The sequence below is a fragment of the Peromyscus maniculatus genome, chromosome 7, assembly GCF_049852395.1.
Source record: "Peromyscus maniculatus bairdii isolate BWxNUB_F1_BW_parent chromosome 7, HU_Pman_BW_mat_3.1, whole genome shotgun sequence".
NCBI classification, from domain to species: Eukaryota; Metazoa; Chordata; class Mammalia; order Rodentia; family Cricetidae; genus Peromyscus; species Peromyscus maniculatus.
This window is the reverse complement of record NC_134858.1, coordinates 62,227,018-62,254,844: the sequence shown is the minus strand read 5'-3', so window position 1 is coordinate 62,254,844 and position 27,827 is coordinate 62,227,018. Positions and strand designations below refer to the sequence as shown.

Here is a 27,827-nt window from a genome sequence, read left to right as displayed (position 1 = left end):
GTGTAACAGTATTTTGTTTGTTTTTGTTTCTGTATATTTTTTCATCTTAATGACAATTTTTAAACAATTTGTTTCCAGTGTTAGGCTACTGTGATTACAGAGTTGGATAGAAATTACTGTATATGTCCTTTGACACATAAATGCACACTTAAAAAAACAAAAATGAGATCACTAGCACATGGGTATATGCATATTCAACTTTGATAATATTTTCCAAAGTGATTATAGTAAAACCTTATAGATGACAGGTAAGGCAGCTTAGAAATGGACAAAAACTTGACTGATTTTTCTAATACAGCAGTTGTGTGTTCTAGAATCATCTGAGCAGAGTTCAAATCTCAGTTCACCCAGGGTCAGACTGCCAGGCAAACCAAAGCTTCTGATCAGACACTACACATGGGGCAAGTAATGGACCTTAAGTAATTAGATACCAAGAAAGGTGCTTGAAAATCACAGTGGGCTGACTTTGCTTATCCTTTACTTATTTTTTGACTCTGCATTGATTTGGGTTTTGAGCATCATTAGTGACCACACTTGAATGCTTAATGGTGAAAAGGCTTAGAGATCCAGTATCATGGCTCTGGCTCATACTCACTGATGAGATGGTTACTGAATGGACAGATGCCAGTTTTACTTCTCACTGTTCAGAACTGAGCTAGCCTTTTCCTCTACTTAGAGAATCTGACATGTGTGTCTGGAAAGAAAGTAGACTCTAGAAGCAAGCATAGAAACTTGACCAATCACAAAGCAAGATACTTGTTTGTCATACTTTGGGAACAGGCACTCTGGCCAGTCAATTCAATGCACTCACACGGAATTGAAATCTAGAGCAAGTACAGCAAGGACAGGTTAGATCCATTATTGGGATTCTTTGGGTCATGTGTGCATATGAGTTGGCAGTCTGTCACCTACATGAAGACTTTCCCACTATAACTTGACCATGATTCTGGTCACTAAGCAGACAGAACTGTAAAAACAATTTGTGCTGTTTATAAGCGAAATAGACACCCACTTCTTTGTTTGTTTGTTTGTTTGTTTGTTTGTTTGTTTGGCTTTTGGTTTTTGGTTTTTCGAGACAGGGTTTCTCTGTGTAGCTTTGAGCCTTTCCTGGATCTCGCTCTGTAGAAAAGGCTGGGCTCAAATGAATGGAAACACATGAACTATGAACCAAAGGCTGAGGGGCTCCCAGCTGGATCAGGCCCTCTGAATAGGTGAGACAGTTGATTGGCTTGATCAGTTTGGGAGGCAACTAGGCAGTGGGACCAAGTCCTGTGCTCATTGCATGAGTTGGCTGTCTGAAACCTGGAACTTATGCAGGGACACTTGGCTTAGTCTGGGAGGAAGGGACTGGACTTCCCTGGACTGAATCTACCAAGTTGATCACAGTCCTCGGGGGAGGACTTGTCCTGGAGGAGGTGGGAATGGAGGGTGGGCTGGGGGTAAGGGGAGGGCGTGGGAGGGGGGAGAATAGGGGAACCCATGGCTGATATGTAGAACTGAATGATATTGTAAAATAAAAAATATATATCAAAAAAAAAAAAGAAAGAAAAGGCTGAGCTCGAACTCACAGAGATCCACCTGGCTCTGCCTCCCAAGTGCTGGGATTCAAGACGTGCGCCACCACCGCCTGGCAACACCCACTTCTTAAATCACTGGCATACTGTACCCAGTGACAATATTCCAGCAGCACCATCAGTGAATGAAGTCTTGGGAAAAAAACACTTCATTTTTATTATCTCCACAAGGGGCTTTTCACTTTGGCTACGGTCTAGCCCTGAAGTTTGTTTCCTGTTCTTCCTCAGCATGCAGCTCTCCACTCTTGCAGTCATTTCTGCAGAATAACTAATATCCTTCTAACAAATTCACTGACTCTCACTTCGGCTGATCAGAGCTGACTCCTGCTTACAATGACGACTCCTAACATTAGATACTCCTCCCATGTGCCAAACTCTGTGGCAGGCAATGGCAGCACAAAGAAAAATGGTGTGGCTGCCTTATAGGAGCTTGACAGACAAGTCAGAAAAGTAAATGAGCAACATAGGAAGTGGTGAGCCTGTCACCAAGAAGACAGAAATGAGAAGAACACACAGTTTAGGCTTGGGAAGTCTGAAAAGAAAGAGGCATCATGAGTTAGGAGATGGCAAGGCAGTGGACACAAAGGAGAAACAGACCAAGTCCTATTACTTCCCCTTTTCTCTGTTCCTCGCCTCCGCCTACACAATGTCAGAAGGGTATCTGAACCTGAACATGGCGGCACAGGGCTGTAATTTCAGCATTCAGGAGGCAGAGGCAAGAGGATCACGGCAAGTTCCAAGCCAGCTGTCACTTCAGAGGGAGATCCTATCTCACAAAACAAGCAAACAAACAAGCAAAGCACATCTAAATATAATTCAGATGATGTGGAGAAGGTAGTGAAGCACGTTTTGAAGTAAGAGAAGGCAAACAGTTTCTGGTTTTGTGGTGAGGAAGAAAAGCCCACAATTTCTGACTTGGATGACAATGATGGTATTTTTGAGTTTGCTCTATGAACTTCATGCTGAAACACACACACACACACACACACACACACACACACACACACACACACACACACACACCACCCCTCATTACCACCATAAAGCTGGCCTCTTACTTCCCTTCTCTCCTCAGTCACTTCTCAGAATAGTAAATCTGGATTGGGGGGGGGCGGGGGTCTTGTTTTGTTTGGTTATTTGTGATAGGGTGGAGTAGGAATCATGAATGAATGCATAAAGGAAGTAAAAGTGTTCATCAAGTAACCAGAGTAGTGAAGCACAAAGCATTCTTCTGCATAGACTTTTACATAATAGTAGGTCCAACTCCACAGAGGAAAAAATGATATAAAATAATATCACATGGGACCAGTATGGTAGTGCACACCTGTAAACCCAGCATTCAAAAGGCTAAGGGAGGAAGATTTAAAACAAAACAAAAAACTGTATGGAGCCAGGTGTGGTGGCGCATGCCATTAACCCCAGCACTCAGGAGGCAGAGACAGGCAGATCTCTGTGAGTTTGAGGCCAGCCTGGTCTACAAAGAAAGTTCCAGAACAGCCAGGATTGTTACACAGGGAAACCCTGTCTCAAAAAATCAAAACCAACCAACCAAAGAAAAAATGATTTTATTTATTATTTGAAGTTAATTTTAGAGCTACCTCTAGGTATAGATCATTTTCAGTAGGTATAGATCATGACATTAGGTATAGATCATTACATTAGGTATATATATCATTTTCCGTAGGTATAAATCATTACATTAGGTATAGATCATTTTCCGTAGGTATAGATCATTACATTAGGTATAGATCATTTTCCGTAGGTATAGATCATTACATTAGGTATAGATCATTTTCAGGAGGTATAGATCATTACATTAGGTATAGATCATTTTCAGGAGGTATAGATCATTACATTAGGTATATATCATTTTCAGGAGGTATAGATCATTACATTAGGTATAGATCATTTTCAGGAGGTATAGATCATTACATTAGGTATAGATCATTTTCAGGAGGTACAGATCATTACATTAGGTATAGATCATTTTCAGGAGGTACAGATCATTACATTAGGTATATGTCGTTTTCAGTAGGTATAGATCATTACATTAGGTATATGTCATTTTCAGTAGGTATAGATCATTACATTAGGTATAGATCACTTTCAGGAGGTATAGATCATTACATTAGGTATAGGTCATTTTCAGTAGGTATAGATCATTACATTAGGTATAGATCATTTTCCGTAGGTATAGATCATTACATTAGGTATAGATCATTTTCAGGAGGTATAGATCATTACATTAGGTATAGATCATTTTCAGGAGGTATAGATCATTACATTAGGTATAGATCATTTTCAGGAGGTATAGATCATTACATTAGGTATAGATCATTTTCAGGAGGTATAGATCATTACATTAGGTATAGATCATTTTCAGGAGGTATAGATCATTACATTAGGTATAGATCATATTCAGGAGGTATAGATCATTACATTAGGTATATATCACTTTCATCATTACTTTTCCCCACCGTCCTCAACACTTAGTCTGATAAGAACTATGCTCTCTATAAATTTTACAAGTGCTCTCATTTTCAGTCTATTTCCCTCTACAAAGAGCTATGTGTGAACAGGAAATGTAATTATAAAAGGAAACTAACAACCCAATTAACCAACTACTAGAGAATTCTGATAAAAGAATCTAAAAGGAAGCTATCAATGGCATCTTATTCTCAAAGGTGGCAAAAAGCTAAAAAACAGATAATCTGAGTATTCTAAAATCTACAACTGTCTTTTCAAAAGGACTATAATTACTGCCATGTGAAGTTGAAGGGCAGGCTTGAAAACAGGGTTTAATTTCAGTTTCATTAAGTTAAATGGTGTAAAACTTCACTTGAGTTTCACTGTACCGAGTTCCTCTTTCCATAACTCCAGGTACCTTTGCAAATTCAAATTCAGCTCCTCCACCAGAACACTCACATCAAATGATCAGCTCCAGCAAAATTAGTCCTTCTCTGTGCTGTTCCTATGAAAGACTGCCATTGTCTAGTCTTGGGCTTCAAGAGTGTATATACTATACATACTTTATATGATATCACACTAATACCATAAGAAGTTCCCTGAACATCTACTCTTCTCCACCAGAATACGAATTCTCTGAGAGTAAACAATAATACCATTCTACTCTGTAAATACTTGTTTTAGCACAGTCCTTGGCATTACACAAACAGTATGTAAATGCTTGCAAAATAAGGAATATCATACTGGGGATATAGCTTAATGGTGGAGTACTTGCCTAGAATGTCCTTGGTTCAATCCTTAGCACCAGAGTTTTTAAAAAGTCATGATTATTAATATTGTTATTAAGGCCAGACACATTGCGCCACCACTAAGGGGAAGTATGTTCTGGAGGCTAGCCTGGGTTCTATAAGAAGTCTAAGGCCAGCCTGAGCTACATAGTAAGACTACAACTCAGAGATGCTTTTTAGAGGTTAATATATTAAAGATGGTATATATTAATATACATGTATTCATAGAATGAGTTAAACTACAAATTCTATACACAGAAGCTAAAAGGGTACCTCTTCCTCTACTAGTTTTCACCTGAAAAAGGGAGAAATGTTCATGGCTTTCATAATAATGACCTTTGAATAGGGAGTGAAAGAATTTGGGTTCTTTGATATTATGTAAAGACACTGAGCATTTTCTTTGAATTTCATTTAAAAGTTAATTTTATTTTTCATCATCTAGTATCCTTTTGTAACCACCAGCTGTCTTTGGGAAGCTATGTGTCCTATCCTATTCCACAAAACTAGGGCTGAGAGTCCTGTTCAGCGAAACCTTGGTTTCCTTTGCCATAGCTGATACTTGCCTCATACTAGATTTTCTTTTAGGGGTTTAGAATGAGATCACAGAATCATGAAACAATATATGAATTTAGAAGTCAGAAGACAGCCTGACAAAGAGGCACAGGCCTTTAATCCCAGCACTGGGAGGCAGAGGCAGGTGGATGAGCCCAAGGCCAATCTGGTCCCGGGCTAGCCAAGTTACACAGAGAGACCCTGTCTCAGAAACAACGAGTCAGAAGACATGTCTAGCCACACAAAGTGGTGAAAGACAACATGCAGAGAGACAAAAATGAAAAGAACAAGTAGGAGCATGTGTGGTGGTATTATGTTCCCCAAAATATTGTGTACCCTAATAAACTTATCTGGGGTCAGAGAAGAGAAAAGCCACTAGATACTTAGGATAGGCAGTGGTAGCACACGCCTTTAATCCTAGCATTCCAGAGGCAGAAATCCATGTGTTCAAGGATACAGCCAAGCATGGTGACTCACGTCTTTAATCCTAGAAATCGAGCCTTTAATCCCAGGGAGTGATGGTAGAAGGCAGAAAGGTATATAAGGCGTGAGGACCAGAAACTAGAAGCTTTTAGGCTTTCAAGCAGCAGTTCAGCTGAGAGCCATTGGGATGAGGACACAGAAGCTTCCAGTCTGAGGAAACAAAACCAGCTGAAAAGTTGGCCAGGTGAGGTTAGCTATGGCTTGTTCTGGTTCTCTGATCTTCCAGTTCACCCCAATACCTGGCTCAGGTTTCATTTTATTAATAAGAATTTTTAAGACTCCTGCTACATCCATGGGAATCAGGCTGGTCCAGAGTGCTAAGACAGACGCTGCCTGACTACTAGGGAATTTCCAGCTCTTGGTCTCATGCTCTTCTGGCTGTTTGGCTGTTCTTCTATCATTAGACGCCATGAAATCCCAAGTATCTTTGTCATTAATTCCTATTTTGAATGAGTTAGTCTAAATTTGCTTTCTACTGCCTACAAACAAAAGAAAGCTGATCAAACAACAACCCTCAAAACCCAAAAAAAAAGGTCATGGGCATGCTGTCTTATTCCTGTAATCTCACCATTCATGAGGAGGGAAAGACAGGAAGATTATTCCAAGTTTAAAGCTAATATAGAAATATATGATACAGCCGGGCAGTGGTGGTGCACACCTTTAATCCCAGTACTTGGGAGACAGAGTCAGGTGAATTTTTGTGAGTTCGAGTCCAGCCTGGTCTACACAGTGAGATCCAGGACAGGCTCCAAAGCTACACAGGGAAACCCTGTCTCAAAAAAAACCTAAGAACCAAAAAAGAAGAAAGAAAGAAATGTATGTTATAGAAATGATAAGATGAAAGCATAGATTATTGAATCTACTTTAACACAAAAAACTATTAATCTTACATATTTTACATTAGTATGGTTTTTGGTTTATTGATACAAATTTAAAGTTAATTTTGTTTTATATATATATTTCTACTCTTGTTTAGGGTATTATATTTGTGCATCTCATTTAAAAAATTAATATATAAAGAAATACAAATTAAGTCATCTACAACAACAAATTTATAATCATGTTAGGTATCATACAGAGATATATTTCAGATAGATAGGCAATTTTCAAACACTTCAGAGATCTGCAGAATATGGCATTTAAAATGTTTTAATAACTTAGACTTTTCTTGACAGTGAGACACATCTGCTCCTGGCAGCACCAATTACTTCAAAGAGAATGATGGGCATCGAAGAAACTCCATATGGAGTTTGTTTTCTTTATGGCAAAAGCTAGCCATGTGGGCAAAGAAACTACCCATGCCTCAATGAAGGCAGTTACTGTCCAAACTGGATCAACAAGACACAAGAAAGGCAACTACAGAACTTTGTCAAGAGAAGGTAGGACAGTCCTTCAAAGTTCCCTGCTTCACAGGAAAGTCTGTCAGACATTCTAGGCCTGTAGCCAGAGTTGGATGCCCAATGTTACAGAGAAATTTTGGATGACTGTCCAGACAGCCTGATGTCTCTATCATTAGGTAACATTTCATCCTTCTGGAGTCTTTGATAGAATTGAAGACTAGATAGTTATAATACAGTTTTCATTAGTTATAATAAAAGATAAATTAGATACAAAACATTGGACTCACAAAGATAGATGATAGAGTATTTTTATTTTTTCCAAATAGAAATAGACAGTGTTACTATAACTCTTACTTAATAACTGTTTTTGTTGTATATAATCTTACTATGTTAAAGTTAAAACTTCTTCTTCTTCTTTTTTTTTTTTTTTTTGGTTTTTCGAGACAGGGTTTCTCTGTGTAGCTTCGCGCCTTTCCTGGATCTTGCTCTGTAGACCAGGCTGGCCTCGAACTCACAGAGATCCACCTGGCTCTGCCTCCCGAGTGCTGGGATTACAGGCGTGCGCCACCACTGCCCGGCAAAACTTCCCTTTTTAATTAGACAAAAGGGGGGAAATGCTGTGGAATAATCCTCTTGTACACTGTAAAGATTTGTCACTCAAATTGGTTTAATAAAACACTGACTGTCCAGTAGCCAGGCAGGAAGGAGAGGCAGGGTGACCAAACTAAGGATGATGGAAAGGAAAAGGGCAGAGTCAGGAGTCAATATCCAGACAATGAGAAAGCAAGATGAGAATGCTGTACTGAGGAAAGGTACCAAGTCACATGGCTAAATGTAGATTAAAAATTATGGGTTAATTTAAGTGTAAGAGTTAGTTAGTTATAAACCTGAACTATCAGCCAAGCATTTATAATTAATATAAGCTTCTCTGTGGTAATTTGGGAAGAAGCTGCTGGGTGTTTGGGAGTTGCTGGTGGAAGAAAAACTTCTGCCTACATAAAGCAGCCTAAACTATATATGGAGTCTTCAGGACAGTCAAAGCTACATGGTAAGACCCTACCTCTTAAAAAAAAAAAAAGCAAGAAATATTAAAATATCAGTTAATCAGAAAAAGAAAAGTCTAATTTTTAAAAATATCTATGAAACTAGAAACTTCAATCACTCCTTAGCCTAAAAGAATGAAAAGTATTCATCAATGAGAGTAGGTTCAAACAACAGCCCATGGGTACAACTTCAGTGAAATTATCGCCTACACAACAACATGAATAAATACTATTACAAAGCTAGGGATGTAACTCAATGATAACACACTTGCCTAGCAAATTCAGGTACCCAGGTTCAATCCCCAACATTACATTTTTTAAAAATACATATTTATATAAAATACTATTACAAAGTTCTGACATCCAGGAAAAATTGAAAATGGAAGGATAGGGAATATCTTAGAGTTCATTTGACAGAGAATGAGAGAGACAGAGACAGATAGAGAGAGATTTTTAATTCTTCAAACTCTCACTATATAGGTCAGGCTGGCCTAGAACTCATCATCTTCCTGACTCAGACTCTACTGTGCTGGGATTTTATAGGTATTTGCCACTATACCAACTTAAATTATTTTTTACAGAAAAAAATAGTATCACTTAACTATCATCTTGACTAAAAAGGGGGTAAGGATCAACTTTTCTGTTGATAAGAGCCAGCTCTATTTAACAAACCAAAATATAATTTCAGTTTTTCCTATTCACCTACATCCATTCTCTTAAAAACATGATACTTAAGAATCTCCAACTAAAATACTCAACGCTAAGACACTGGTCTTTTAAAAATGCAGCTCCTGACACCACAATCATTATATAGTATTAGCTTCTAACACAAAAGTGATACATTAAGATTTCTACATTAATTTGATAATAGTTAGAATTTTCCTTTAGCAACTTAAGACCTTTTAGAAAAAAATCTAGTTTCTATAACAACAATTTTCAAATGGATACTGAAGAGCAATGAATACAAGTAATTTTGTACTATCCCTATATTCAAAAGAAGATAAACTTACTCTCATATAATCAAAAACAGTGAGACAAAAAAACCCTATAAATTTAATAGCAAGCTCAGAGATAAAAATAAAACAAACAAGACTTCTATCAATTTGCCAAGATTATACAGATAGTTTTAGTATTCAAAACAAAATAAGGAACACTAAATCTAGGGTAAAAGAAAAGGATTCAGAAATAATAAAAATGACCTCAAGTAAACAAGTCTTAATCATTTGCAACAATGGAAGAAGACAGAGTATTGATCATTTCTAATGTCTTATATTACCTCTGCAAAGTTATTATTGAAATTACATGATTGAAATGATCCAATATTCTGATAACATTTTAAAATAAATAGTGAAGGTATAATGGACATGTCTGGCTCAGAAGTATAATGTTTTACCCTAATTCTACCTGTTTGTTCAGCCCCCTCACACCTTAACCCATATCTGGAAAAGTTGGTTAAATACCAAACAGACTAAGTGAGGCTTAAAAGTAAATGATAGTGCCGGCGGTGGTGGCGCACGCCTGTAATCCCAGCACTCGGGAGGCAGAGCCAGGCGGATCTCTGTGAGTTCGAGGCCAGCCTGGACTACCAAGTGAGTCCCAGGAAAGGCTCAAAGCTACACAGAGAAACCCTGTCTCGAAAAACCAAAAAAAAAAAAAAAAAAAAAAAAAAAAAAAAGTAAATGGTATTCCTAGAATTCTAGCAGAACTACTAAGCAAAGCATGCTGAATTTTAAATAAGCAGCCAATTATGTAGTGTAATTAAGAAATGCTAATTATCATCAATGTCAATTTCACATGTGTGGCAAGAAGCCAAATGTTGCAGTTGCTAGAAAAAGGGGACATAGACTCAACTTTTCAGGACATGCTGAAAAGTTAGAAATGTTATCTTTCACTGTAAGATCCAGATTTCCTTGGAGGGTTCCTTCACTCACTGATTCAAAGCCTAATTGTGGAAACAGACACATACACTCAAATATTCTAAAGCCAACAATAGTTTGAATAGATTATTCACTAGGTACCAGACATTGTTTCAAACGCTTTGTTTGCATTACCAAATTTAAGTGTCACAACTTTATAAATGCATCCTTTCCCGTTTTACATAGGAGGAAACTGAGGTACAAAGAAACAGAAGCAAAGCCAGGCTCCAATCCCATAGTCACTGAGCTTTAGCCAACTACTTGGTACTCCCTCACATACTACAATAACTGATCCAACAAATTCTTTTTTAAATTGCATGTATTTATCTTCTGTGTGTACACGTGTGTTACAGCACACATGTGGAGGTCAGTGGACAACCTTCTAGACTTAGTTCTCTCTAAAACGCAGGTCCTGGGGAATCAAACTTGGGTTGTCAGAACTTGGCAGCAAGCACCTTTTACCCACTGGGCCATCTTTCTGCCCCCTCCAAAAATTCTCACTGAGTGCCTTCTCTGGAGCTTGAGATATAACAAAGTAATTATGAATCACTCCAGGAGGAAGCCAATAATCCATATCTGAGAAGGCTTTCTGGAGGAAGTAATAAGGCCCTAACTGATTCTTAACGGATAGAAAGGACTTAGCTAGACAAAGTAAGAAGGGAGGAGCGACAGTATTCTAGGCAGAAGGACCGCAGCAGCAGCGCAACACTCCAGAAATAACACATGTATTCAAGGAAACTTCAAGACGTAGTGCTCTAAGGCTGGAGTGGAAATGGAAAGTAGAATTGTAAGAGTTAAGATTAGAGAGCAGACAAAGGCCAAATCGTGGAGAATTTTAATGACACGGTAAGGAGTGCTGGCTTCATCCAGTTGACAAGTGAGGAATTGTCGATTGGTGTTTTAGACATACCATTCTGGCAATTCTGAAAAAATGAGTTTCAGGAATCAAAACTGAAAACAAGAAAACCAGTGAGAAAAAAAAAAAAAAACAGTTCCTAATAAGCATTGGAATGAGGATGCTATGAAAGTTTCTGATTCAAAGTGATTTAATAGACAGATAGATGATTCTGTGGACAATGGCCCTTGCTACCAAGCCTGAAAACCTGAGTTTAAATTCTAGGAACCATAGGTAGAAGAAGAGAATTTACTCCAGCAAGTTGTCCACTGACCTTCATGTTCAGGCATATGAATATGCCCATAAATAAACACTCTCACACTCTCTCTCTCTCTCTCTCTCTCTCTCTCTCTCTCTCACTCTCTCTCTCTCTCTCTCTCTCTCTCTCTCTCTCTCTCTCTCTCTCTCTCTCACTCTCATTGGTAAATAAAGAAGTATAATAAAAATTGTGTTAAAAAGATTTACCAAGTAAGTTGGGTGTAGTGGCAGGAGATCAAGAGTTAACTAGGCTACAAAGTAAGTTGGATGTCAGCCTGGGGTACACATACCCAAAGAAATAGAGATTTTAGCCGGCACACACCTTTGATCCCAGCACTTGGAAGGCAGAGGCAGGCACATCTTTGTGAGTTCAAGGCCAGCCTGGTCTACAGAGGGTGTTCCAGGGCAGCCAAGGCTACACAGAGAAACTCTGTCTCAAAAATAAGTAAATAAATAAACAAAAAAAATAGAGATTTTAGTGAATGAGTGGATATAAAAAATGAGAGTGAAAGATAAGGACTTGTATACAATTACTAAAAGCCTCTTCCTTGAATTATACAGTCAATAGTGGTCCATGGTATCTCTGAAATACAACAAAATAAATAAAAAGCAAAATTTATGAAGTAAATAAGTTCAGTTTAGATAAGATAAATAAGAGTTTGAGAAGATGACAAGTTAGATAAGGCATTGTAATTTTAATCCAAGTAACTGTTTCAAGTTAGAAACATCAATAGATAGATAGATAGATAGATAGATAGATAGATAGATAGATAGATAAGAGGAAAGGGGGAAAGGGGGGCCTCCCTAACATTTGTAAATATCCCAAAAATACTTTAAATAAGTAAAACAATCTTTTTCAAATATTAAGAAAAAGACCAAGTAAAACTATGTAAAGAAGGGGCTGGGAGATGGTTCAGCAGGTAAGAGTGCTGGCTGATCAACCATAAGGACCAGAGTTCAGATCCTAGAAACACCTAACAGGCCAGGCATCCCATGCATGCCTGTAACCCAGATCCAAGGTGAAAGAAACAGGAGAATCAGTGGGGCTTACCTAGCCAAGAAAACACAATTCCCAGTTCCAGAAGAGACCCTGCCTCCTAGAAATAGGCAGAGAGTGTCAGAAAGGACACCTCACCACCTCTTCTGAATCTGCAAACAGCTGCACTCCCTCACACACTTGCACATGTACTCACACAGACACACAAACACACACAAACAAAACAAGTCTTTTTCTTTTTCTGCTTTTGAGACAGGGTTTCTCTGTGTAACCTCAGTTGTCCTGGAACTCACTCTGTAGACAAGGCTGGCCTCAGACTCATAGAGATCCTCCTGCCTCTGCCTCCTGAGTGCTGGGATTAAAGGCATTTGTCATCACTGCCTGGCAAACAAATCTATCTTTAAGAAAAGAAATTATGTAAAGGATAGGAACACACAAATTACTGAAGATATGACCAAAAATAAGAATACTCAAAAAGATGAAGAGAAATAAACACAGGACAAAAATCAAATGCTATTTTACATTAAGCAGATGAGCAAAAACCAAAACCTAATACCTGGAGAGGATATACAGAAAGAAAAATACACACTGGTTGTCAAAATCTTATAAGTAATTTTAAAAGGGAAAAATACGTCTATCTAGGACTCAGCAATTTCACAACCAGGTCCATGACCTGGAAAAACTCTGACATGTTGCTTTAAGACAGTGGTTCTCGACCATCCTAACACTGCGACCCTTTAATACAGTTCCTCATGTTGTGGTGACTCTAACCATAAAGTTATTTTCATTGCTACTTCATAACTGTAATTTTGCTACTGTTATGAGTTGTAATGTAAATATATGACACATAGGATATCTGATATATGACCCCCATAAAAGTGTCACGTAAACCCCCCCAAAGGGGTCACGACCCACAGGTTGAGAGCCAAAGCTTTAAGAGCTAGAGTGATATTAATGAGGCATTGTTTATACCTGACAAAAAATGAAGCCCATGTAAACAAGCATTACTAGAAGAAATGATAATTGGCAGTCCAGTGCATTCATCCAATGGAACCTACACATACCAAGACACAGCAATATCAATACCTACTTAAATTTATTAGTATTTGAAGAAAGAAAGGGAGGGAGGGAGAGAGAGAGAGAGAGAGAGAGAGAGAGAGAGAGAGAGAGAGAGAGAGAAAGGAAGGAAGGAAGGAAGGAAGGAAGAAAGAAAGGAAGAAAGAAAGAAAAGAATGCCAGACATGGTAGACATGGTTTGTATTTTTTTTTTTTTCATGTAGCGCTGGCTGCCCTGGAACTCACTGTGTAGACCAAGCTGGCCTTGAATTCACAGAGATGCGCCTGTCTCTGCCTCCTGAGTGTTGGGATTAAAGGTGTGCACGACTATGCCCAGCTGACATGATTTGTCTTAATTGCTGTTCTATTGCCATGACAAGGGCAAATTGTAAAAGGAAAACCTTTAACTGGAATCTCACAGTTCAAGAGGGTTAAAATCCATCATCATCATCACGGCAGGGAGCATGGCAGCAGGCAGGGTGATGCTGGAACAGTAGCTGAGAGCTTACATCTGATCCACAAGCACAAGGCAGAGAGAGAGAGAGAGCTAATGGGAATGGCATGGGCTTTTGAGACCTCAAAGCCAACCCCCAGCGACACACTCCACACATCCTAATCTTTCCCAAACAGTTCCGCCAACTGTGGATGAAGTCTTCAACTGTAAGAGTCTATGGGAGCTGCTCTCAGTCAAACTACCAAATGCTTTTTCAAGTTTATGGAAATAGATTCAATTTTTACGAAAACCTTATGAGATGGACATTTCTATTGATCCTATTTGAGAGGATAAGGGCACTAAGGATATAGTTTAAATAACTATAAAACCATTGAATGGTGAAGTCAAGATTTAAACCAAGGGGGCTAGAAAGAGGGCTCAACAGTTTAAGTGTGCTTACTGCCCTTGTAGAGTTTGGTTTCCAATACTCATTCTGTGGTTCATAACTATCTGTAACTCCAGTGGGGGGGGGGCAACACCCTCTTCTGGCCTCTGCAGGCACCAGGCATGCACGTGGTATATAGTTATACATACTGGTAAAACACTCATTCTCATAAAACACAATTTCAAAACTGTTTTCAAAGATTCAAACCACACTTACTTTTCCTATTAAAATTTCAGGTTAACATTCAAAGTACTGGGTTTCATCATGGCATTTTTCATAAGGATGTCATTATACTTTGTTCTCAGCACTCAGAGTTGAGCTGGGTATGGTGGTGCAATACTGTAACTCCAGGCTTGGGGAAGAAGGAACAGTGAAGTCAGGAGTTCAAGGCCAATACTGTCTTCCTTGCAGCCTGATCTACATGAGGCCCTGTCTGAAAACCAATCTAGGCACCAGAGCAATGCTACATTCATTATACAGGTTAAAAAGTGGTAAGGGAGATGGCGAGGAATGAAACTGGAGGTAACAAAGCAGATTGCAACTTCACATAAAGTACAAAGTTGCTATATTGCTCTTTTAGAATTCAGTGTGGTAACTGTGATATACATAGTTCTTTTATATTAAATATATATATCTGAAGCAAAAAACGAAAAATGTCAACATTTTATGTAGGCATGTGGGTGTGTACTATATATTTTGGTAATTGGGTTTATTTTTAAAACTTTTCAAGAAGAAAAATGTCTCATCTACAAAACAACACTTACAGTTAGTTGGGCATGACATATAATCACAGCTGTATGGAAGAGGAGGCAAGCAGCTGGAAAGCTCAAGGGACAAACTGTCTCCAGAACCAGTAAGAGAGCTGGAGGGTAGTTCATTGGGTTAAGTACCTAGTGCCCAGACATGAGGCCCTGAGTTTTGAACCCCAGCACCCACACAAAAGACTGGGTGAAGTAACACAGATCTGTCTCCCTAGTGTTGGATGGGTGGAAGAGAAAAGCTGACCTCAGGAATTCAGCAGTCAGACAGTCTAGCCAACTGATGGGCTCTGGGTTCACTGAGAGACCTTGCCTCAAAAAAAAAAAAAAAGTAACTGAGGAAGGCATCTGAGCCCCCCAACACACACACACACACACACACACACACACACACACACACACACACACACACACACACAGTAATCGAACGAAAGTTACCACAGGATTAAAAATAAATTTCTGATCTCTATATTTCAGGTTTTACTTAAAAAACACACTTCAACATGAAATCAAATGTTCTAAAAAAGAAATTTGAAAAATGGTTGTCTAGAACCCAAAACAGTTTCCAACTAGGAAAGTTACAAAAGGATATGAACACCAGGAGAAAGTGAGACAGGAAAAGCAGGAGACACATGTACTGATGGCCCCAAAAGCAAACAAAGCTTCTCAGGCAGGGTTGGAGGGCAGAAGTCATGTTTTATTCACCTTTGTATCCTCAGTAACTAGCAAAATATTGGTATCTCTTAAACATCCCAATGCCGTTGCCTAACAACTAATAAAGTAATGAGGAAAAAACTGAGTTCATTATCAATAGGTGGCACTGTCAACACAGAGCAGTTGAGTGCCAGAAGTAAAAAGGACCCAGAAGTTCATGTGCACAGATGCAAGCCATAGACATAAAAATGAATTCACCCAAACAACCAGTTGCTTCTGTTATTGTGAGTGCACATACACACCATATTCTGCTAACAAGAGGGCAGTTTCTTTGTAGAATCAATAGTGCTTTAGATTTTCAATATTTTCTCTTAACTCTTTAATGTCACTTTGTGATTATAAGAACAGTAATTTAGCTGAATGTGGTGACATATATCTATAATCCCAGCGCTCATGTGGTTGAGGCAGGAAGCTCTCAAATTCCAGGCCAAAATAGTGTCTCCAATCCGAAGCTTTACACTACTCTTTTCGACTCCAAAGTGATATCGATGATATGTAGTAGCAAAGTATAGCTGGACCCTCTTCATCCCACCCCACCAATTCTACTGGGAAAAAAAAAAAAAAAAACAGTTGTGGATGGAGGGAATGGAAAGAAAGGAAGAACACTTGATTCACTTTTTTTTTTTTAAAGTATCTCCTTCCTCTACCTCTGGCATGAAAGGGTCAGAACCTGAAAAGATAAGTCTCTGACATGGGAGAAAGCAGAAATAGCAAGTCCATTTTCCTGCTGGAGTCACTTATGTTTTTCGCGTACAATTATGAGACACCAGTGTAAACAAGAATGAAAGATCTGTAACACAACAACCAAGTCTATCTTTAGTGATGATTATGAAAAACTAGGCTTCTCATAAGCAGAAGGCTTAAGATTCTGCAAACAACTAGAGTTAATGTACTTTGTATCACATAGGAAGAAGATATTGTTTTCTTCTTTGTTACATGTTTACTGTTTTCTGAATGAATTAATATGATGTACTCTGTCCTTTTCTTCATATAAAGTCCCAATTATACTAAATAGTATTCAAGTTGTTAGAAATGGGACAGTAATTCCAGGAACTTGAGAATCAATAACTACTTAAACCAGTGGTAATCCTGTGGAAGAGCTAAAATCAGCTCCAGGTTCCTGGGTCTCTTGCACAGAGAGAAAAGACTTAGACTGCATCACCAAACTTCAAAAATGTAAACTTGTGCAATTAAGCTTGAAATGCAGGCCAAAATTTCTCCTTTTCTTCCCCAATATTAGGCTGGTGTCAAAATCAATTAACTTCCCTCACAAGCACATTCTTTCAAAATTCCTCAGTGAAGTAGGTCTGTGTTTAATAATTTGGAAAAAAGAGAATTATGTAACACATATAGAATGATGTTGGTAACTATATGTTATTCTAGACTCTTGCTGGGAGCTGCAGTTCAAAGGGAGTTTGTGAAAATGAAAGGCTGCTTCAAATGTCTCCCCCAAACAAAACTAAGTTCCCATAAAAGAAACCAAATACAATCTTATTTTAGGTTCAATTAGGGTTCAAATAGATCAGAAATTCTATTCACTTTTTTCAGAAGCTGTATCCCAGAACTACTATAAATAGAAACTGAACAGCTTGTCCAAGAATCCTTACTTATTAACCAATCTTGGGTCCCCAAGAGACTCCTTTTTATAATAATCTCAAATGCACTACAATAGCTTTGTGTAACCTGGGCTACGATGTTTACAGGTGTCTCCACCTCCTTCCCCCAAGGAAAGAGGAGGTAGAATGGACTAGGCAGAAAACAGAATGAGGCTGTGTATATACACTAAACAAAAGCTTGTGATCATGTAATACTGTTTCTTTTACGCCTGGGTTATCCTTTTCATTCATGTCTAATACATTTAAAAGAATAATAGATTCACAGAGTGACACAATTTCTGCCCTCCCGTGTCTCTGGCTGGCTGACACTCGCTTTCCCCTCAAATAAATACAAGCCTGTTGATGGATGCCTGTCCCGCTTTGCAAACAAGAAATAACTGTCCTGTAAGACAAATAAAAACCCTCTCTATGGCTCCGAAGCCAGCCATACGTCCGAATGAAAAGCACACTGGAGCGACAACAGCCAAATTTCCCAGTAAGTCCTGTCATTTAAACGCACCATAATATGAAGAGATATCGCTGCGACCCAATTTTAGATCACAAGCGGTTTTTGCCCCTTCTCTTCCCCCCCCCCTTTTCCCCTCCCTAGAAAGAGATAAACTTCAAAAGGAGTATTGATGACCAAGAATTGCGCGCACACACACACACAGAGTAAAGGAAAAAAAAAAAAAAACTGTCCAACTTGGACGCTGGCCGGGCTCACGTGGAACCTGAGCCCCGGCTGGGCCCCGGCATCAGGGCTGAGCAGCTGAGCAGCCGCGGGAAAGCAGCCCCCGCCGCGGGTTTGAAACCTGGAGCAGGTGGGATTCCGGGAAGCCACCTTACGTAACCGGCTTGTCAAAAATCCCAGCTTCAGGACCTCCCCCCCCCCCGGTCCGCCCCCGCCCCATCACCCCAACAACAGCCCCAGGCCAGCACCGGAGGGCCAGTCTGGAAGGAGCCCCCCGGAGCCCCGCGCGCGTTCCCACTCGGAGGCGCGCGAACGCTCTCGGCAGCGTCTCGCCATCCTCCCGGACGGTCCGAGCCCCTGCAAGCAGCTGCCCGCGCCTAGCGGCCCTCCGAGTCCCATCGCCCTGCTCGGCGTCCCCCCTTGCCAGTCACCTCCTCAGGGCCGTGACAGCTCCCCACGCCACCGATGCCCACGCCGCCGCCCCCGCCACTCACCTCCCCGCCGGCCCCCCGCGCCAGCGCCGGGAAGAGCCCGAAGCGCGGGGTCCGATCCTTTCACGCGCGGCGGGCGGGACACGAGGGGGCTGAATGCCGCGACGCTTGCAGCCCGCTTAGCTCATCCCCCGGCCCGGCGCTCCGCCCTGCCGTCTCAGTCAGACGGGACTCCCCCTCCCAGCGCGGTCGCCACTGCCTCCGCCTCCTTCCTCAGCGCCAGCCGCCAAACCCACCGAGGCCGGCGCCATCTTGGGAGTGACGGAAAAGGCAAGGAGGCGGGGGCTGTGGCCTCGAAGACCAATCACAGGCCGAGTCTGACCCGAGGGGCAGGAGAAGGCCGGCTAAAGGGGTGGGTCGTGGGGGAGGGGGCTGAAGAGGACCCCCCCTGCAAGTGGGCGGGGCCGTGGCCGGGGCGGGGCCGGGGGCGGGGCGAGCCCGGGCTAGCTCGTGACGCGGGTGTAGTTGGGGAAACGCGCCGTGGTTCCCCTTCTGCTGGGGAGATCCCGAGCCCCTGGCGAGTGTGAACAAGGCGTACTGTACCTTCTTCCTCTTTCACCATCTCAAGGCGCAAGGATTCAGCTCTGGCTAACGACCTGTTTTCTCCTTCCTCCCCTGCAGTCCCAGCCTGCTAGAGAGAGCTTGGTGCTGCAGTCTGAGCTGAGAACCACCCACCAAAGCCACTCGCGTTCTGCAGGAAACCCCCTGAGCGGTTAGCAACCACCAGTAGCTTTCAGTCCCAAGACAGAAGGTCAGGGAAAAGGGGAAATTCAGAGGGGTTCTCTAAAAAGCGCCTTGATAAAACACCTATTGTTGACCGAAGGGGTGTCCATTACATTGATTAATTGGATATGGCCTACTTAAACCAGACTACGGCTCCACCGTTAATGGCTATTGGCAGGTTGCCTTTGAAAAATGAGGATAATAAAGGTTGATTACCTCTACAGGGTTACTCAGAAATGATATAGTGTATGCCTAAAAGTACTGAATAATGTTAGCTGTTATTCCAAGGACGAGTGAAGGAAGAAATAAGACCTTAAAAAAAAAAATCCCTCTAGGTTCAAGTTCATCTGTGCAAAACAGGCTTCACCTTTTTACTCCCTGAGATTATGGTTTTATTTTATACCTCCACTTCTTCTCATGTACTCATTCGTTAGGACAACATTGTTGGGAACCCCAGCAGAGGGGACACCATGATCAGGGACCACAAAAGGTCGGCTTTCAGGGACTTGCAGTCTAGTGGGGGAAGGGCAACCAAAAAACAAATTTTCTTCGCACTTTGAGAAGAAACAAGAAAATTACAGGAAGAATTCTGGGTAGAAAAATCGTAGGATGGTTTTTGAAACCGGAGTGGGCAAGGGTATGCCCATCTGAAGCTCAGGAGGAAGCCAGTAAAGGGAGAAAGGCCCTGGAGAATGGAGCAAAGCCAGATTGTGCAGAGACCCTGCAATAGGGAGGAGCTTGGCTTTGAGAACGGAGTGGAATCCGTGTTGCTGGGAAATGGGTTTTGCCTGGAGAAGCCTTACATTAGATTGGAGAGGGAGTTGAGGGCTCAGTTGTACAAAGCCTAGAAAGACACGGAAACAAGACTGGCTTTGATTCTAACTGCAGGCTGAAGCCACTGAATGAATGGTAAGGAGTGAGCAAAGGAGTTAGGAGCAGTGAGTGGCGTTTGAAGTGTGACGTCTATATTTATATTCCAGGCAACACAGACCAGGGAACCTGACTGAAAGTTTTTTAAAATCTAAGTTTGAGACTCTTCAACACTGAGTTGACTATAAATATAGTTTAGATTGTTTAAAGATGTGTAGGCATTACATAATATTGTGGAGAGAAAAACGCTAATTTCATTGAAAATTATTAAGTGATATCTATCACCCTTCCTTCATTTCTTTCCTTCTTTCCTTCCTTCCTTCCTTCCTTCCTTCCTTTCTTTTTTTCCTGAGACAGGGTTTCTGTGTGTAGCCCTGGCTGTTCTGGAACTCACTCAATATAGACCAGGTTGGCCTTGAACTCAGAGATCCAACTGCCTCTGCCTTCTTAGCTCTGGGATTAAATTGTACATCACCATGCCTGACTTGATATCATTTATTTTTAATCATTTTATATATCATTTTGTTATAATGTATAGTTGCCTGTATAGATCAATGTTATTTGATGTGTATTTTATTCTTTTTTCTTTTTTTCTTTTTATAGAATTCAGGTAGTAACCCATGTTAGTCAGTCTTAGTCATTTCTGCTCATGGGTAATGTTAGATGCTATAATTCCAAATGTATTTTTAATAAGCTTTTTTCCTTTATTTTTATTTTAGGTCCACCACATGCATGCAGTGCCTGAGGAAACCAAACAAAGACTGTGATCTTTTAACTTGGTTGGACACTTCCTCCTGGCTGCCAATGTCATCACAGTGTTTTTACCCCCATGTGAGGACATGGCTCTCTGCCAATCGATGCTTCCTAGAGAGTCCGTATCATAAAGGGGTACAAGTAAACTTCGGGGGGAAGATGGAATTGTCACTGTCTTGATTGCATTGATGGTCATAGGTACATACATAGGTCAGAGTTATTAAGTTGCACCTCTAAATATCTGTATCCTTTAGACTTCAATAGCACCACTTAAAAGCTTTTACTTTTTTACATTTTCTTCTAAGACAAGGCCACTATGTAGCCCAAGCTGGTGTCAAACCCACCGCAAGTCTCCTGCCTCCGCCTTCCAAGTGCTGGGATTACATGCTTGTGCTATCACACCCAGTGTGTTGTGATCAACCCCGAGAGTGATGCATGCTAGGCAAGCACTCTAGCAACTGAGCAATATTCCCTGCTTCAACAAACAAAAACAAACTTTCTAAAGGTTCAGCTGGTAACTCCTGTTCTTTTTCCATTGTCCGTAGAGTTAGCCACTAATTGGTTTGATTGTTGTGAAACATACCCAGTCAGTTCCCCTTTAAAGGGTATCTTAGCATATTATATTATCAGCAGTACAAAGCACGTTCAGTTGAGAAATAGATATATTCATCCACATTATAGAGTTCTAGTTAAAATATAAACATATAGTTGCAAGAAGAGCTTGTGGCATGGGACTCTTTAAAAGTTTCAAAAGTTGGGGTAAAGCGAGACTTCAGTCGTTAAAGTGCTTACCGTGAGAGAATGAGACCCGAGTTCAACCCCCAGGACCCACGTTTAAAAATCTGGACATGGTGGCTGTGCTAGTTTTTGCCAACTTGACACGAGCTAGAGTCGTCTGAAAAGAGGGAATCTCAATTGAGAAAATGCCTGAATCAGATTGGCCTGTAGGCAAAAGTGTATGGCACAGTCTTGATTACTGGGCAGATGTTCTTAGGTTTAATAAGAAAGCAGCTGAGTGAACCATGGAAGGGAATCTAATAAGCAGCCTTCCTCCATGGTTCTACTTCAGTTCCTGCCTCCAGGTTCCTTCTTGAGCTCCTGTCCTGACTTTCCTCAGTGATGAACTCTGATGTGGCAGTATAAGATGAAATACTCTCCCCAGGTGGGTTTTGTCTAGTTTTTTGTTTGTTTGTTTTTTGTTTTTGTTGTTGTTTGTTGTTGTTGTTGTTGTTGTTGTTTTAACACAGCAACAGAAAGGAAACTAGAATTTTGGCACAGCCCTTGTAATCTCAGCACTGGGGAGGTGGAGACAGGTTATTTGTATGTGTGTGCAGTTGCATATATGTGGCCAGTATATATGCATATGTGTGTGTGTAGGCCAGAGGTCAACTACAGTGTCATTCCTCAGATTTAGGCCACATTTTTTAAAGTTTATTATAAAAATATATATATATATATATATATATATATATATAAATATATATATATATATATATATATATATATATATATATATATATATAAGTTACTGGGCGATGATGGCGCACACTTTTAATCCCAGCACTCAGGAGGCAGAGGCAGGTGGATCTCTGTGAGTTCAAAGCCAGACTGGTTTACAGAGCTAGTTCTAGAACAGCCAAAGCTACACAAAGAAACCCTGTCTTGAAAACAAAAACAAAACAAAACAAAAAGTTGCAAATGAAATAGCAGGGGTTCTCATTGGCCTGGAGTTCCCAAATAAGTAAGGCTTATTTGGCAGGGATCCACCCGTTTCTACTTCTCCAGCACTGGGATTACAAGCACATGCCACTATACCTGGTGTCTTAGTTAAGGTTCCTATTGCTGTAACCAAACACCATGGCAAAAACAAGTTGGGAAGGAAAGGGTTTATTCAGCTCACACTCCCATATCTGTTCATCACCAAAGGCAGTGGGGACAGGAACTCCAACAGGGTGGGAACCTGGAGGCAGGAGCTGATGCAGAGGTCATCGAGGGGTGCTGCTTGCTGGCTTGCTCAGCCTGCTTTCTTCTAGAACCCAGGACCACCATCCCAGGGATGCCATCATCCACAATGGGCAGGTCCTGCCCCTATCAATCACTAATTAAGAAAATGCTCTCCAGGCTGGCCCACAGCCAGATCTTCTAGAAGCATTTTCTCAATAAAGGTTCTCTCATCTTAGATGACTAAAGTTTATGTCAACTTGACACAAATCTAGATAATACACCTGGATTTTTTATGGGAGTACCGCAGCTCAAACTCAGTTTCTCATAATTGAGCAGAAAACACTTGACCAGCTGAGCTGTTTCTCTAGCCCCAGACCTTCTGTCTCCTGAAAAGAGAATTCTATCAAAAGGTAGCAGAGGCTCAAGAAACTCGAGCGTTTGCCTAACATACAGGAGACTCTGTGCTTGATCTCAAACACTTTTCAAAATAATATTTTTACTATATGTTATAGGTATAGATGCTTTGCCTGAGTGTGTGTTTGTGCACTGTGTGCATGTCTGGTGTCCACAGAGATCAGAAGAGGGTGTTAGATCCCCTGGTATTGGAGTTACAGATGCTTGTGAGCCACTCTGTGGGTGCTGGGAATCGAAACCATGTCTTCTAGAAAAGCAACAAGTGCTCTTAACCACTGAGCCTTCTCTCCAACCTCTTAAGTACTTTTTTTGATATTATAAATAAGTTTTTCTGCTGCTTTAAGCAAACAGAAATGATGGAAAGCCAATACGGAACATTTGGCTGTGTTTAGAAAGTATCTTCAAGTACTGCAGAGCCCTTAACAGTCAGATCTCAAGTCCTGGCAACATTCCAGGCACATGTCACTACAGTCACAGCTAAATAAACTTAAGGCCCAAATGTGTCTCACACAAGGGGTTCTAACAGTATAGACATGAACCAGATAGAAAAACATGGCTTATAAATCTCAGCCCCATGCCATTTCTGAAATGATGTCATCCCTTTACACCTGGAACTCTATCTGGCTGTTTCTCAGAAGTTATTTTAAAACACTGTAGTTCAAATGATGCATGAAGGCAAACGATGAAAGCTGTAACCGTTTACAGCGGTGGAGCACACGCTGCTTACAGTCTAGTCCTGTCCACCTGTTAAAACCGGTGCTCTCATGGCTCTGCCAGACGTTTCGATGGCTTCTTAAGTGAAAGCCTGTGGCCTTAAAGTAATCCTTGGTATCTGTGCCACAGGGCTTCCTCATGGGTGTGAAAACCTTCCAGCAGCCATTTATGAGCTTTCACAAACTCTTGGGATGACTTCCAAAGCAGAACCTACATTTGCCAAATTATACTCGTTGTGAAACAGTGTTAGAGTGACATTGTCATGTATTGAACCCACAAGCAGAAATGTATCAGTCACATGATCCTATCAGCAATTTGTTTCTTTAAATAGACCAAATATGGTGTAATTCTTTTTTAAATACAATGTATCTAACAATTTAAAAGAATAACAGTAAAAAATGTTATAATGGCAATCACCGATTCTAGGACCGATGAGATAGCTCACCCAATAAAGGCACATACCAAAAAGCTTCCTGAGCTGAGTTGGGTCCCCAGGACTGACTTGGTGGAAGGAAAGAACAAGCCCCGCTCCCAAAAAAAAGTTGTGTGTATACACACACACACACACACACACACACACACACACACACACACACACATAAAAAATAAAATACAAAAGAAATCATCAGTTCTAAACCTGATGCTTGAGAGAAATAACCAAGAACAGGGGGTTCTGTAGCAGTCTGGGCCACTGGTGTCCCTGCCCTTGGGTGGCCATCTGAGGCATCATCTTTGACTCAGCACCTTTTCATAGCTTTGAAAATGACCACTTCTCAACATTCTCCTCGAATGAGTAATTCCATCTCTTCCAACAATGCCTCATAAATGCAACTTTTACTTCTGGAGTTATCTTTAAGTTAAAGTTATTCATAAGTATTGTGTTCTCATCTGTGCTCCCTGACTCTGAGTGGTAAGACAACAGTTTTCTAACTTTTAACATATTCACCTCAGCCAGCATTTACATTCCAATTACCGTGCAAAACACAGGAGGACCATGGCAGACCACAAATAGGAACACCCAAGAGGCAGAAGGCATGCTCCCAGACAAGGAACTTTAATAAAAGTCAGACTGTGACAAGTTGCACACAAAGCAGACTCACTCGTTGCTGTGGAAGCCCAGGGGATTGAATACTCATTGTGAAGACTGAAGGCGGGAGGAAAAATGACATTTGAACCGATCCTGACAGGTCCTTCTGAGCCCTTCTACAAAGCTAAGGACATCATGGAGTTTGGGGCTGAGGATGGGTCGAAGTAGAAAGGGCATTTTTTTTCTTTGAATTTTTATAACAGATACAAAACCAGAAAGAGATGCTCATAAATGACTCCAGCACTTGAACTGTCTTTGGGAGTGGCCATAAGTTCGAGTCATTTGGAAGGATGGCTATCTGTGCTGACTTGCAGGAAATATGAGTCAGCGTGTCTCATCTGCTCAGCACGAGAGGTGCAGCCTGGAGATTTGGAAAACACCAGGCTAAACAAATCAGACACCAACCTGCTTTGTTTGTATTGACTGATCCAGACACACATCCTGCAAAAAGGAGAGGGGAGTCACCCTTTTATTGCCAAGGCTTAAGGAAAACTGCCTGAAAGGGAAGCACCTGTAATTCCAAAGAATGAACTTGGGGGAGGGGGCAGCTCCTGTTTTCTCTATAGTTCCTTAGAATGGGAGACACATCTTAAATCCACACTTCTCCCCTACATGTTAGTATTGCATAATGGATTGTCTCCTGCTACTTCAATCAAAAGTGCATCTGAAAGTCAGCATTTTCAAAGGAACTCATTATTTTTGTCCCAAACCTGTTCTTCCCATATTCTGTAATTACTGGCCAAACACAATAGCACATACCTTTAATCCCAGCACTAGAGAGGCAGAGGCAGGAAGATCTTTGTGAGTTAGAGGTCAGTATGATCTATATACTGAGTTCTAAGATGGCCAGGGCTACATAGAGAGACTGTTTCAGAAAAAAAAAAAAAAGATTATTATGAGCTGCAGAGACGGCTCAGTGGTTAAGAGTATCTGTTGCTCTTGCAGAGGACCTGGGTTCAGTTGCCAGCATCCATGTGGATTACAACCATCCTTAACTCGAACTCCAGGGGAGTAAAGAATGACATCTTCTTCTGACCTCCTTGGGTTCCAGGAATGTGGGTGGTATGCATACATACATACATGCAGGCAAAATACTCAGACAAATAAATAAGCCTAAACTATGTCATTTGTGTGTGATATCTGTAGTGCACATGTGGACATCAGAGGACAGCTCTGGAGTATGTCCCTTACGAGGGCTCCAGGGCTCAAACACCTATCATCAGGCTTGTATGGCAAGCACTTCACCTTAAAGAGCCCTTTCCCTGGCACCTCTTTCTTATATTTTGAGACAGAATCTCTCAATGAACCTGGACATTGCTGGCTGGCTGGATTGACTGGCCAGGGAGCTCCTGGGATCCACCTGTCTCTGCCTCCTCAATGGTAGCTTTACATGTACTTCCCACTGCATGGCTGTGGAGGTCTGACTGATGTCCTCATACTTGAGTGGAAGCGGTTTACCAACTGAGCCATCTCTCCAGCCTCTGTATTCTCTAATTTCTTGAATGGCACCCACCTGTGTACCTAGTCACAGAAATGAAAACATTTGAGTCATCAATCTCATTTTCCCTTCCTGCCCATTTTTATCTGGTGTTGGGGGTTGAATCCAGGGCTTCACGAATGTTAGCTAAGCACTCTGTGAACTGAGTCTATGTTGCCATCAATGTCTAACCTTGAAGTTACCTAAGAGGGGTGTGGTGGTTTGAATGAGAATGGCCCCCATAGGCTCATTTATTTGAGTGCTTGGTCCCCTGTTGGTGGAACTGTTTGGAAAGGATTGGGAGGTGTAGCTTTGTTAGAGGAGGTGCATCACTAGGGGTAGGTTTTGAGATTTCAAAAGCCCTTATCATTTCCAATTAGTTCTCTCTCTCTCTCTCTCTCTCTCTCTCTCTCTCTCTCTCTCTCTCTCTCTCTCGGAGATCAGATGTAAGCTCCCAGCTGCTGCTTCAGAACATGCCCTGCTGCCTACTGCCATCTTCTCAGCCATGATGGCCATGGACTCTGACCCTCTGAAACCATGAACCAAATAAAACACTTTCTTTCATAAATTGCCTTGGCTATGGTGTTTTGTCATGGCAATAAAAAAGTAACTTGCGGGGCTGGAAAGATGGCTCAGTGGTTGAGAGCAGTGACTGCTCTTCCAGAAGACTCGGGTTCAATTCCCAGCACCCACATGGCAGCTCACAACTGTCCATGACTCCTGTTCCAGGCCTTCTGACACCCTCGCACAGACATACATGCAGGTGAAACACCAATGAACAAAAAATAAAAATAAATTATAAAAAACAAACAAACAAAAAGAAAAAAAAAGTAACTTGCTGGGTGGTGGTGGCGGCAGGGCATGCCTTTGATCCCAGCACTCGGGAGGCAGAGCCAGGCAGAGCTCTGTGAGTTCAAGGCCAGCCTGGTCTACAGAGCGAGATCCAGGACAGGCACCAAAACTACATAGAGAAACCTGTCTTGAAAAAAAAAAAGTAACTAAAACAGGGTGCCAGGCATTAAGCTCCTCCCTCTTTCTCTGTTGCCACTCTCTAGGGTGATGGAGCATCTCTCATTCACTGACAGCACAAGGTTCTTGACAGACAGGAAGCATTTAAACCTCTGCTACCTGTAAGAGCACTTCAGTCAAGCTGAGCCTATGGCATAAGCCTGTGATGCCATCTTCCCGGGAACTGAGGCGGGAAGGTTGGGATTTGGAGGCCAACCTAAGCCACATAATGAAACATTGTATCAAAAAACCAAAAGAAGCACCTCAGTCCCTTTTCCACACACGTGAGTACAAAGACACTCGTCACTTGTGTCAAGAGCAAAATTCATCCTGAAGGAAAAA

The 27,827-nt window shown here is 41.2% G+C and overlaps 1 protein-coding gene across 2 annotated transcripts in view; it reads right to left on the bottom strand.

Annotated features, from left to right (window-relative positions):
- The window catches only part of Dennd4a (DENN domain containing 4A), a 105,171-nt gene extending 86,533 nt beyond the window's left edge, over positions 1-18,638 (bottom strand). For both annotated transcript variants that reach the window (XM_015998034.3, XM_006979345.4), the window contains exon 1: positions 18,499-18,638. The gene's annotated coding sequence lies outside the window, so the exon portion shown is untranslated. The remainder of the gene's footprint in view (positions 1-18,498) is intronic.
- Between the last annotated feature and the right edge of the window lie 9,189 nt (positions 18,639-27,827).